The following is a 12,760-nucleotide window of genomic DNA, read 5'->3' on the forward strand; positions in this document are numbered from 1 at the left end:
ACTGAGCTTATAAAGCTTATATATGAGTATATAATTTCTGATTTACAGTTAACAGAGATACTATGTATGAGGGTGAGGGTTAGTAAGTGTGGATGACTGGTACACCATAAAAATCCATACAACTACCTCAACAATATACTTAACAGATACTTAAAGGCCTATAAGTAATAAAACTAACATTGCCCTTACACTATTATTTAAAGCAAATGCTGTGTAAAGCCTAGTGAGTGGTTCAGATCACTCCATAGAGCTTTAGTTTAAGAGTGCACACTCTAAATCCTCTGATGTACACACACACACACACACACACACACACTGAAGCAGACATGCTGAGAATCCAATAAAAGGGGCGACTCATGGTATTTCGGTGAAAAGGCTGGCATATGAAGAAAATGTGAAAAAAAATGACATTCAAAAATGAGCTGTTAGAGAGATCGAAGCACTGGAGAGAGGTAGTAATTAAAAAGTGCAGGAGATGCTATCAGATAACCCACAAACCCACAAACTCAACTAGTGAGAGGATGGAGCACATGCAAAATATAGATTGTTTTAGTTCAAATGAGGGTAGTTTGTTGACTATATGGATGTTAATATTTGCATATATTTACACAAATATTTTTCTCCTTAATTTTGTAATCATTACACTTGAGGCATATGGGCTGTAATAAGAAAACAAATGGCTATTATTTCCTGCAGTGTCTGTGAGTGAACTACTCTGAAACTCTCAGTGGAGTTTCCCCATCAGAGCGAGAACACCGGATATGAAGACAACTGAGGAGAGGGGCCAATAAAGGAGAGATCAGAGCAAATAGGTGATGAGAGGAAGAATGGAGACAGGGGAGGATGCAAGGAAAGATTGTGCTGACTGAAGTGGTGTGTGCATATGCATCAAACATGAGTGATAGTGAAAGGGTGAGAAATGCCTTGACCATCATAAAACCTGTCAATTACACTTGAATCATCTTGAGCTCCTGGGACAAACCCCACAGGTCATGTTTCAAGTAAAGAACCATTCATTTGGATGCAGAGGTAGTTGTTGAATAATGGACTGTGCTTGAAACGTGGTTAATTTTTAACAAAATGCACTCGATAGAACCACTAGGACAAAGCCTCTTTACTCTGACACACACTAAAAGGCTCACTTAAATCAACTGAGCATCTCCTTGAGAATGAGTCAGTTTACCCTCTCTGTGACATGTGTTACTGGGAATGACAAAGCATGCCGTTTAAAACAGTGTATGCCAGTTTCTGTGCGTATACAACACTTAAAAGCTGCTCAGTATGTCACTGTCTCCTTTTACAGTGCAAGTCCTCCACAGAAGAGCCGGATGAGATAAAGCAGATGAAAAAACAGGATGTGCTACTGTGAGTGTTAAATCCACTGTTGGATCATCTTCAAGTGGACCATTACATCCTATCTGGCAGCACAGAAAACTGAGGCCAAAATACTCCATTTGCAATAAATGCAAAATGCTTTTGGATTTCTCTGAGAGTTTTTTCATTGGTTGTGAAATAATGTTTCTGAACAACTCAGTTTTGGAGCAATGGTACAAAACGACCAAATACTTATCTAACTGCCGCTCTGCATCAAAGTTCTAATCTTTTGCAGCCTATGCTGCTACATTGAATTTACTTAGTCTTGGTGAAAAATAAAACTAAGAACAAAAAAATCCTGGTAGGATAAAGATTTGTTCCTGCACTTGTAGAATACAGAAACAAATCTGAGCTTGAAATTTCCCCTTCCTTTCTCCCTTCTTTTTATCATTCAATCTTTTCTCACCGTATTTCAGAAATTCCCCACTTCTACATAATGCTGGATGTTTTTCCCAGACCAATCCATCACTGTGATATCAAAGGAGCCCTTACAGCCTTGTGGTAAATCCCTTGCTCACATTACCTCTAATAAATCTAGGTGATTTGGGAATAGCTGAGAACAGCAAAGCAATGCATAATGCAGGGAAATCAGATGACGCCATCAACCTTCATAAAGTAAAGGAGCATACACTCTCTCACACACACACACACACACACAAGAATTTACATGATTGGTATATATGTCCTTGTAACAAACACTTGGAATTCCCAAATGCACACATGCAGATACAAAATGATATGCACACACATGCATGCATGCATGCATGCACAGTCTCTCTCTCTCTCTCTCTCTCTCTCTCTCTCACACACACACACACACACACACACACACAAAAACACACAGGTTAAAAGGTCATTGTTTTTTGGCTGTGACGATAAAGTAACGTCCTAAGAGGAAGACTCATTATTTGACTAACTTGAATCAGACTGACTCATTTCTTGACTGATTTACTGGCTGATGACTGGCTGAATAATCTTACTTTATAAATGATATGACTAATTTCTGAGTGAGAGAATGAATTATTCACTGACTGACTGCATGACTAATTTACTGACTGGCTAATTTACTGTCTGACTGCCAGATAATTTACTGCGTGGATGACTTGACAATTTATTGATTGACTGACTGACTGATTGAGTGAGTGACTAATTTATCTACTGAGTGACTGAAGGGAATCCAGTGTTAACAAAAGGAGTGTGTGTGGAGTATACGGAAAAGATGTGGAAAACTGTTGGAGGCATATATCTCTGTGTGTGTGTGTGTGTGTGTGTGTGTGTGTGTGTGTGTGTGTGTGTGTGCGTGTGTACGTGTGTGTGTGTGTTTTCTGCTTACAGACAGATGCTCTGATAAACTGCTGTCAGCATATCCCAAAAATATGCTTGCATATGTGTTTGTGTGTGTGAGTGCACACAGGTGCGTGCATGCATATCCCTATCAGTCTCTGTGACATCATCACATTCATCCTACAGCGGGTGAGTATAGAATGGGAAAGATGATATGGAAGGAAAGAGGGAAAGATAGGTTAGAAGAGGAGTGGGGAAAAGAACACTAGTCACACATTTTTAAGAGAGAAGACAAAGTATGCGAACAGGAGGAATGACTGAAGGAAAGTCAACCTGAGGAAAGAAAAAGAAGGTTTGCCTAGTTCATATACACGTCAGCACCTTCATAACTGAAGGATTCAGACACAGAGGCCCTTGTTACTTCCAACCCTTTTAATAACACACCTTGTTAGAGGAAGACGCTGCCTCCTGATAATCACTGAGTGCTGAGAGGCATTAGTGAGAGCCTCACACACACTCCACACCTTGACAATACACACATACACTGCCATACGTGCACATCAACACACATCTCATCTGAACATACATAGTACTCATTATCCCAGTTTCTGTTTCAGTTTTTGTTTTGTTTAGTTTGTTTTTTGGGATGTTTCTTAAAGTTATTTGTTTTGAAGTATGATGTTTTTTTTTCAACTTCACAATGTCAATTACGTCTCTTGGGGTTTTTATTGTTTTTTTTTGTTATTTTTAAATTTCAGCTTACAGCATTTTATCATAGAACAAATATTATTATACAGAAAAAAATTAGTCTAGAGTAAATTAAAGCAAAGCTGTGCTCAGACAAAACTTTAGCCAAATAAAATCTGTCCTCCTTTCCATAACCACATACTATGACACAGCAGCGTATTAATGAATTATAGATTAATATAAATGAGAGTTTCTGCACTTTCCTAACACCAATGCAAAATTCAACACATTTTAAAACCTAAATCTTTTGATGTGCTCATTACCAGGATGAAGACATTATTTGTTAAATACTGGGTTTTAATTACTACTAAATATACAATTCATATCTCAGAAGTTTTAGGTATTTAATGACAAATAACTAATCTGACTGTGTTAGAATGAGTACAGCTGTGTAAAAAGTATAATTAATCCCCATACATGCAACCAGATGCCAGGAACTTCATATAACAATTATTCCTGTAATGTCACAGTGATCACAAGATGTCACACAGGAAGAATTAAGAGAGCTGAGGAATAAACTGAGATGGATTTTTTATGAGTGAGTGGTGACTCCCTCTGTTTTAAAGTCCCACTTTGACACAAACAGCACCTCTACATGGTAGAGTGCAATCTCGCCTTTCTTCTTACATCTACTTGCTCTGTCACTGAAATGTGAGCTGCACCTGGAACATGTCCTCAAGGAGAGAAACATGCCCTGTGCTGATCACAGCAAAGTCTAATAAACCTGTATTACACAGCTCCCCCAATATAGCCATCTTCACCTAGGAGGCAGAGTTGGTAATGTATTCCTGAGCTGCATTCCCTCATGTGTTGCTAACTCCCGCTGAGCAGGGCGTGCTTCATCTGGGCCATAATGGCTGATTTGATTTAAAGAGATCCAATTACCCTCGACAATGGAGTGATTTGATTGTTTACTGACGGAGAAGGGAGAGTGTTATTGAAGCAAAATTGGAGGTAATTGTCTCAGGGAGATGTGGAGAAAGATGAAATGGCTTGATTGGTTGTGGCGTCTGACTGTCTGAAAATAAAGGATGGTTAATACACAGTTATCAGTTACTGGGTTAGGGACTCTGAGGTGGGCTGCTGTACGCTTGCTGGTAACAAAAGCTTTTGGTTATATATTTCTAAAACCTTCCCAGGTCCTTTAGTATGTTCTGGGCTGAATAAAAGTCAGGCAAACAATAGGCAGCTGTGAAATCTATTTTGAGTGGTGAGAAAATAAACTGAGAATAGGATTACTGTTGTCTTAAAGGCCCATTGTGAACACTTTTAAACTTGAATTTCATTCATATATTCATGTATATAACTTAAGTGTTTTATGATCATATTTGAAAATATATTTGTGTTAAAACTTTTTGTCAATGTGTTGATTTGCAGATTCAGATTCAGTATCCAGTGACAAAACTAACGTTTCAATGTATCTGTGTGATTTGACTCCCAGGGTTAATTTAATCAGCAGTGCATTACATTATCGGCAGGGGGCGCCAGATTCAAAGGGACAGGGTTTTGGTTTCTAATCTGTGGGACTATTCCTTTATTGAAAACATTAAAGTCATGTGTTTATGGCCTTTGGATGTCAGCCACTGAGATTCCAAACCAAATATGAGACAATACACTAAAATTACTTCAACACACAAACCCTGGAGATATTCTCAAACATCAATATTGTCACTGAGGAAGGAGGGATGGAGCATTTTATTGACACCAACTTTACTTATTTTCCTCTAACTATAATCCATATCTTTAAAAAAAAACTGCAGTATTGTAATGGGTTCTGTGATATGGGCTCAATAAAGCAGCAACAAAGGAGTTGAAATAGAAATCACCTACTGTATACACACACAGATCTCAAGGGTGAAAACACAAACACACACAGACACACACACACACACACACACCCTGCAGACACCAATTATCAACATCCTCACATCCTCATCAAGCTAAAAAAGATATGACTGACCTCCAATGACAGCCTGATCCCCCACTGCGTGAGGTGTATTCCTTTCAACTTATGAATAAATAAATATATAAATAAATAAATAAAATTAAATACAGAGGAAAGCACAGACAGATGAAACACCACAGGTTTATAGAGGTCAGAAATGGAGGTAAATTGGAAAGTGGCATGCAGTCGCTTCACTGGTATAAAATATTCTGTCTTTCTGTGTTTGGTGCTTTTCACACCAGTTACATCGCGCCCTCTGTGTCTCTCTTTGATGTCTGCGGTTGACAGGTTTACAGCGTAAACTGCAGAGGAAGGGGAGAGAGACAGAGCAAGGAAGAGAAGAGGGAGAGAGGGAGGAGAGGTAAGGAGTTTTTTTCCCCTGTGAGGAACCTGTGGCTTCATTAAAGACATTCTACTGACATGAAGAGGATGCCTGCTTGAGAAGACGTATAGATCCACACTCACAAACATGCTGCAATTATTCACACACTCACAGTGGCAGAGAATAGAGAATTGGTTAGATAAAATTATACTCTTCAGGTTCTTATAAGTAGAAGCATTTTCTTGAATAAAATCACAAGGACAGAGATGAACTTGAGTTTAAGTCTGATCCTGGACTGAGAGCTATCAGACCAAAAGTATCTCATCATTGTATGACAACACTTTCATTCCCCTTCTCTGTTTCTCTTTACTGCTCTCTATTTCTTTTTTTTCTGTCAGATGTGCTTCCAGTCTGACACACTGGAGCAGAGGATGAAGAATGCCGGAGAGAACAAAGTGTGCTGATAAAAGACATGTCAGACCCCTCATACACAAGGGATTCATCCTGAAGGCGACACAGAAATTTCATAAAGTGCAGCGGCAGCAGGGACAGAGGAGTGTGTGTCAGTTTAGTGTGAGGCAGTGGACATGTCTTGTCGTTCGGCCTGCTACCCTTCTAAAGTTGTTTCCTGTTACCATGGAGAAGTCTGCTGAGGCAAAATATGTAAAAGTTAATGCTGGTGAGGAAAAACACAAAGTGGACCATCTCTGCTGATCTGAAACTTTTTTGTTTGAATATGAATCCACTGGAATAAGTTTGTGATGTAATTTGTACTACAATGTAAGTGTGTGCATGTATGTGTGTGTTTATGAATGTGAGAATAAAATGTTTAGATGAAGGGCATGAAACCAGTGACTTTTCCACACCTTATTTACATGAACAGTGTCTGACCACTAATGAACATGCACTCTCACACATACAGACACACATCTGCAATCATGCAATTAGCGACATCCCTGTGGTGCACTACTTTGGTTTCCACAGTAACACTCCCCCAGCACTGATGTCATCAATGCAAAGACACAAAGAGCGAGAAACTGCGAGAGAGAGGGAAAGTGAGGCATTATGAGCTCATGTCTGAAACGACACAGAATGGAGACGGAGAGGGAGGTGTGGGTGTGGGATAAATGGATGAGAGGAGGAGAAGGAAGAGAAACGAGAAGCAGAAAGATGGAAGAAAAGCAGTATTATATTCATGTTGTAGACAAGAAGGTGAGCACTACATTGTACAGTGAAAATGAGGTTTAAGCCAATAAAAAGACATAAGAAAGGAAGACAAAGAAACTGAATGGAGGAAAGGGTGAGAGAAGAAAAGGAGAAACCAGAAGTAGATTTCTTACTGATCTCTAACTGAAGTATTGCTTTTATTCATATCATGTCTATGAGGTTTCACAAATGATTGATTGATGATTTTGATTTTGACAAATAGACATCAATATGCTTTTTTGGTGTTGGAGGTCAAATACTACCAACTGCAGGACTACTATCAAAAATCCGGTGATATTTCCTTCCCAGATTTCTTTCTTTTTATAGTTTCTGTGTCAACCTAAAAAGTTTTCGGTGATTCTTCTTGAATGTATGTGCACATCATGAATATATACAATCAAATGCAATATTCCTGTATAGGATTAAAAACTTTGAGTCATTTAAATAACCCAAATGAATACACTTTTATAAAGTATTTCTTGAAAAGTCAAACTTTTGCATTAATACCTTCACATCCGACTTTATATTACTATACATTACATGTTTAATGTAATCCCCACCATAGGACTTCATATTAGGAATTCATGTTGGGAATTTAAATTAAATTAAACCCTATAACTGCAGAATCCAGAAACTCAATTAGATTTAGCAGCAAGCAGCAAAAAAACATCCAATTAATTAATTAAATGTCTTAAATGAATACTGATTCTTGTATTAAACGCTTTTTCATTTAACATTAACTTTGGTTTGGTGGCAAGCACAGCATGTGTTTAGTGGGAACCTTTCGTAAATGGCTGCTGTATTTGAGAAGAAAAAAAAAAGCAGTCTTTTTGGCATTCAAGTGCTGTTCCCAATTCATGTGTGTCAAATTACCATCTGTAAGTAAATGGGGAAGAATTGCGCTGACAGACGGTGTATCAGTGAATGCAACTCATTTATTGCTACACAGGCGTACAGTACATTATGCAAATCAAAAACTATGAAGGAGGTGAAATCAGGAGAGAGACCAAAACATTGACAGATGAGAAGAATGATTCTCAGCGACATCAATATGCCACTAAATCACATTACAGAGGGATTGGAATATAAGCATACATATGCTGTTAGGATTCTAGCTGTCACTGCTCTCTCTTCTGTTTCATCTTCCACCCTCTAAATTCAGTCTCCCAAGCCGGTCTTGGCCTCTCTTTGCTTTTTCCCTCTATCCTTCTCTGGCCTTGTGCCTTTCTTGCTCCTTCTCTCTCGCTTGTCTCACTGCTGTCCAATCATGCAGTGCTTTCCAGGGGATTTGACACTCTGATGTTATTGTGTGCGAAAGATGATTCTCATCTCTGCTCACTCTGCTGAGGTCTCATGCAAACTACCATTCCCCCACGGTGATGCTGCCAAACCTACCGGCACTAACAGCTTATGACACACTATTGCATGAGTTTTAAGAGACAAAGATTTGGTTTTTGTGCTTTAGAAAGGGGTGATTTTCTCTAGATTAGCCATGCGAAATGATACTATAATTTCATGCAACTTTGATCCCACAAAGACCCCTAAACTGCTCTGTGAAATCACTTTACCGTTTCAGGTTAAACAGTTGTTTTTCAGAAGTGCATGATGTAAAGACAAAAGTGTTGGACTCAGAGGTTAGAGTCACTGTGGTGAATAAAGCTTGCGAACATGGGCCAAATGGGGCTTGTCACTTAGTAGTGCCTGGCCTCTACTTCTTTTCTGTCGACACGTATCATCACACCTTGCCAAGAGCAAAAGCTCAACCCTGACTGATCCTTCTCACTTTTCAGACTTTCTTTCTTTCTTTTTTTTTCCGTATCACTGTGTATCATTGACTCTGACAGTCGCTTTCTGTCTCATTTACTATTGAGCTGTCTCAACAGTTTAGAAAAGAAGTTGACTGATCATTGATTCCACTGTTAGCTGACTAAACAGAGTCTCATTAGGGCCAGTAACTAATTGGTAATTTTTATAATGAACAAATGAAACCCAGAGAAGGTTGCTGGTAAAGATAATCCCACACAGAATGCACAATCCACCCTGCAGCTCCATGCAGTTTCTGTCTGATTTTAGGTCATTATTTTTGTTTGCTAGTCTGTTGAACCACAAAGTCAGTTCATATTAAATATTTTTAAGACAAAAAGATAGAGATACATACCAGCTGAGTGGCTCATGAAGAAATGCCAATAAATATTGACATTTTTCAGCAAGCAATGGGATCGGATTGCCATGTTACTCTTACTCTGTTAAGTACAAAGTATATGTACACTTGTTTACTCAACATGCTGGTCCTAATAATGTGAGACTGGGCTCTTTCACTGTAACTTATTAATTTCATCAAACTGTTTTCTTTAAAGAATAATGTTAACGACATGACTGTCAAAACTATAACAATTTTTCTCAAAATGTCTGTTTTCTTCAATCTGTCAACACATCCCTGATGGTGCCAACCACAGTTGCTAAGGGAGAATGATGATCTGCAATGCCCTGAATTCTGTCTATCTCTATTATATATCTTAACTAGAAAATTCCTGGATAAATTTTGAATGTGCCTGCTGCTTGGTGCATGTACTTCACACCTCATGTTTAATCTGTACAAAGGAGTTACTTTCAATTTCTGCATGTCAGAACCCAAATTTGTCCCCACAACCATAGCAAGACATATATACACATGTACATGCCCTTACAGAAGTTGATCTGTAATAAAGCTATACCACTATATCCCCATATAGATGATAGCTTCTAAGATTGAACTTTTATTACCTACCTTACCTTTTACCCTTTTGAGACTCTTGTTTTTAAGTGTCTGTGCTTCTGTGTTTTGCTATATAAATTGCATAAAGTTTTGAAGGTTAATCAAAATTGTGGAGATGGTGTTTGTGTGTTTCTGTCTATATATATATATGTGTGTGTGTGTGTGTGTGTGTGTGTGTGTGTGTGTGTGTGTGTGTGTGTATGTGTTTGTGTGTAGCGGTAGAGCTGCCCAACTCCTGTAAGTTCTTATTACCTGGTTGAGAGCCTTATTTTGAAGGTGAATATCATAAAAGTAAGATGGTGTTTCTGTGTGTCTGTCGATGTGCATGTGTGTATTGTTGTGTGTGGCGTGCAGTTAATATCTATAAGGTGGTGATGGTGTTTGTGTGTCTTTCAATGTATGTGTGTATGTGGTGTTGGGAACTGTATAAGCTTAACCTTCAAACAGCCCTTTGAAGTTGTCAGGACCAGCCAAAACGACCTCACAATAATGGTTTTTAACCAAAATTGCCTTCACAATTATAGAAAAACATGTACGCACTGGCAAAGAACCATACATCAACACGCACACACAAGTACACGCAAATACCTGATGACCTAAATTATTTATCTTAGAGTTGCTCTCATACCTGAGTTAAAAGGCTAAGAATTAATGAGTCTAATTAGCCAATCAGAAACAGCTTTGCCCATTTCTGTCCAGTAACACCTGCTGAGTCACTGGTTGCCACTGGCGACTGTGGCCACCAGGGGGAGGAGGGAAATACGATCCCCCCTGTCTCCCTAGGCAGACAGCTTTTAAGATGAAACTTGTGTTCGAAAATGGGATATCAGAGGGAAAACTACTATCTATTCCTATCTAGTCCTATTGAAAAGATCACCTCACCACAATGCTAAAATGGTTGAAAAAGCAGCTCATATTAACCAAAGTACAGTGCTTTGAAAAATTTGATGCCAAAATGATGATTTTTTATAAGGTGAATATCCAAAGGTGGAGATGGTTTGTGTGTCTGTCAATATATGTGTGTACATATATGTGTACAAAAATGGGTTCTAAACAAAATTGTCCTCAAAGGTCATAGAAAGTCACAGTGCTGATTTGCCTTATAGGTGCTCTCATACTTGAGAGTAATAACGGTAAGAGTTAATGAATCTAATTAGTCAATAAGAATCAGCTTTTTCCATTTCTCCCTACTAGATTAGTAGTATGTGTGTGTGCGTGTGTGTGTCAAATGTCCTACACATCGCTCTGGCCTCAATCTGGATTAATAGGCAGGTCACCCTGTGTGTCAATCACCACTCTACTTTATTGTCTATTTTCTTTTAAATAGGACCATAATTTGAAACATGAACATCATGATGTATTGAAGAAACTTCAAACTAGCAGTTCAGACCATAAACACATAACGAAAACATTTACTGAGGTAATAAATCAAGTGAGAAGTAGGCCCATTTTCCCATAGACTTTAATTTTAATACAATCAGACTTCTTTTTGCAACCAGTGGAGTTGCACCCTTATGGTCATTCGATAGAATAAAAGTTTAAGGCACTTCTGCATTGGCTTCATTTTCCAGACCATGTCCATTTTTATATACAGTTTATGTGTGCCGCTCATGGTCCCCTCATGGTTCTGATAGGAGTTATCATTTTTTCAGAAATAGCAGTTGTTTGAGAGGCTTGCCGAGCCAAAATCTCACTCAGCTGTGTCAACTCTGTGTCTTCCAGCTAGACACAATTGTTCGAAACAGCTCTTTATGAGACTCTTTGATCTCTGTGATGTTTATAAACACAGCTACACACACACACACACACACACACACACACACACACACTACTAACATAGTAGGGAGAAATGGACAAAGCTGGTTTTTGGAGGCTCTATAGTACAGCTCTATTGCCACACACAACAATACAAACACGCACATTGACAGACACACACAATGTTCATATTCACTTTCACAATAAGGGTCTCAACCAGGCAAAAAAAAGCTACTGGGGGTTCTGTTGGGCAGCTCTACTGCTACACACAACACACACACACACACGTGCACACACACACACACACCACAACACACACACACACACACACACACACACACACACACATATATATATATATATATATATATATATATATGGGCAGAAACACACAAACACCCTCTCCATGATTTGGAGATTTGGATTAACCTACAAAATAAAAGTCTCAACATGGTAAAAGGGAATTTTTGGCTCTGTTGTACAAAACCCAAACACAGAAGCATGGACATTTACAGAGACATGCCATATCACAATGCCATGGGCTTGAAACCATCAGTGTGAGGTTATTTTGGCCAGTCGTGACAGCTACAATTGACTTTCGAGGGACACGTCCAGTGACTGAGGTTAGTGTCAGGATAAGTCTCTATGACATGAATGAAATTGAAAGTAATGTCCTTTGCACAGATTAAACATGAGGAGTGAAATACACGCACCAAGCAGCAGGCAGACTTAAAATTTCTTCAGGAATTTTCTTGTGTGTCTCTATCACCCTGTTGTGATTTCATTGTCTGTATCTTAAGTATCTAAGGAATTATTTTGGGAGAGCTAATCATAAGCAGGACTTAAACCATGTTATTCTGCAACTGAAAAAGTCAAGTGTGTATTCAAATGAAAATGCCAAATAAATTTGAATTAATTTTCCCAGTGAATTTACAAGTAATTACATTATTCAGTCAGCCTTTTGCCTTTCTCTCTACGACACATACATTCATTACAGTCTCTACCTTTCTCTCCAAAACTTTCCTCTTTAGCTTTCTCTGCTTAGGAAGCTAATGGTTATAAAAGACTAAAAGTAAAAATGTACCAATTACCACTAATATTTTAATCAATTAGAGACCATGTTAATGATTTCCAGAGCAAAAACATGCAGTGTTCTCATTTTAAAAGGTTAAATGGAGGAATTAATTAAATTGTGTCAGTATATGGACTGTTTTTCTCTTCAATTTTATTCAAATGAAACAATTATTTGAACAATGTAAGAGCAAATGGCTCCATCAAACTTAATGTAAAGACATCTGAACCTGACCTTGGACTACTACATTATTCTATTAAAACCAATAACATTACTAAATTGGTGGCAGGGGAAACACAC

General features: G+C 38.4%; 1 protein-coding gene across 1 annotated transcript in view; it reads right to left on the bottom strand.

Annotated features, from left to right (window-relative positions):
- LOC111237263 (catenin delta-2-like) overlaps positions 1–12,760 on the bottom strand; it is a 250,031-nt gene that overhangs the window by 18,534 nt on the left and 218,737 nt on the right. The window lies entirely within an intron of this gene.

Source organism: Seriola dumerili, unplaced genomic scaffold, assembly GCF_002260705.1.
Source record: "Seriola dumerili isolate Sdu_G_001 unplaced genomic scaffold, Sdu_1.0 BDQW01000822.1, whole genome shotgun sequence".
Taxonomy (NCBI): Eukaryota; Metazoa; Chordata; class Actinopteri; order Carangiformes; family Carangidae; genus Seriola; species Seriola dumerili.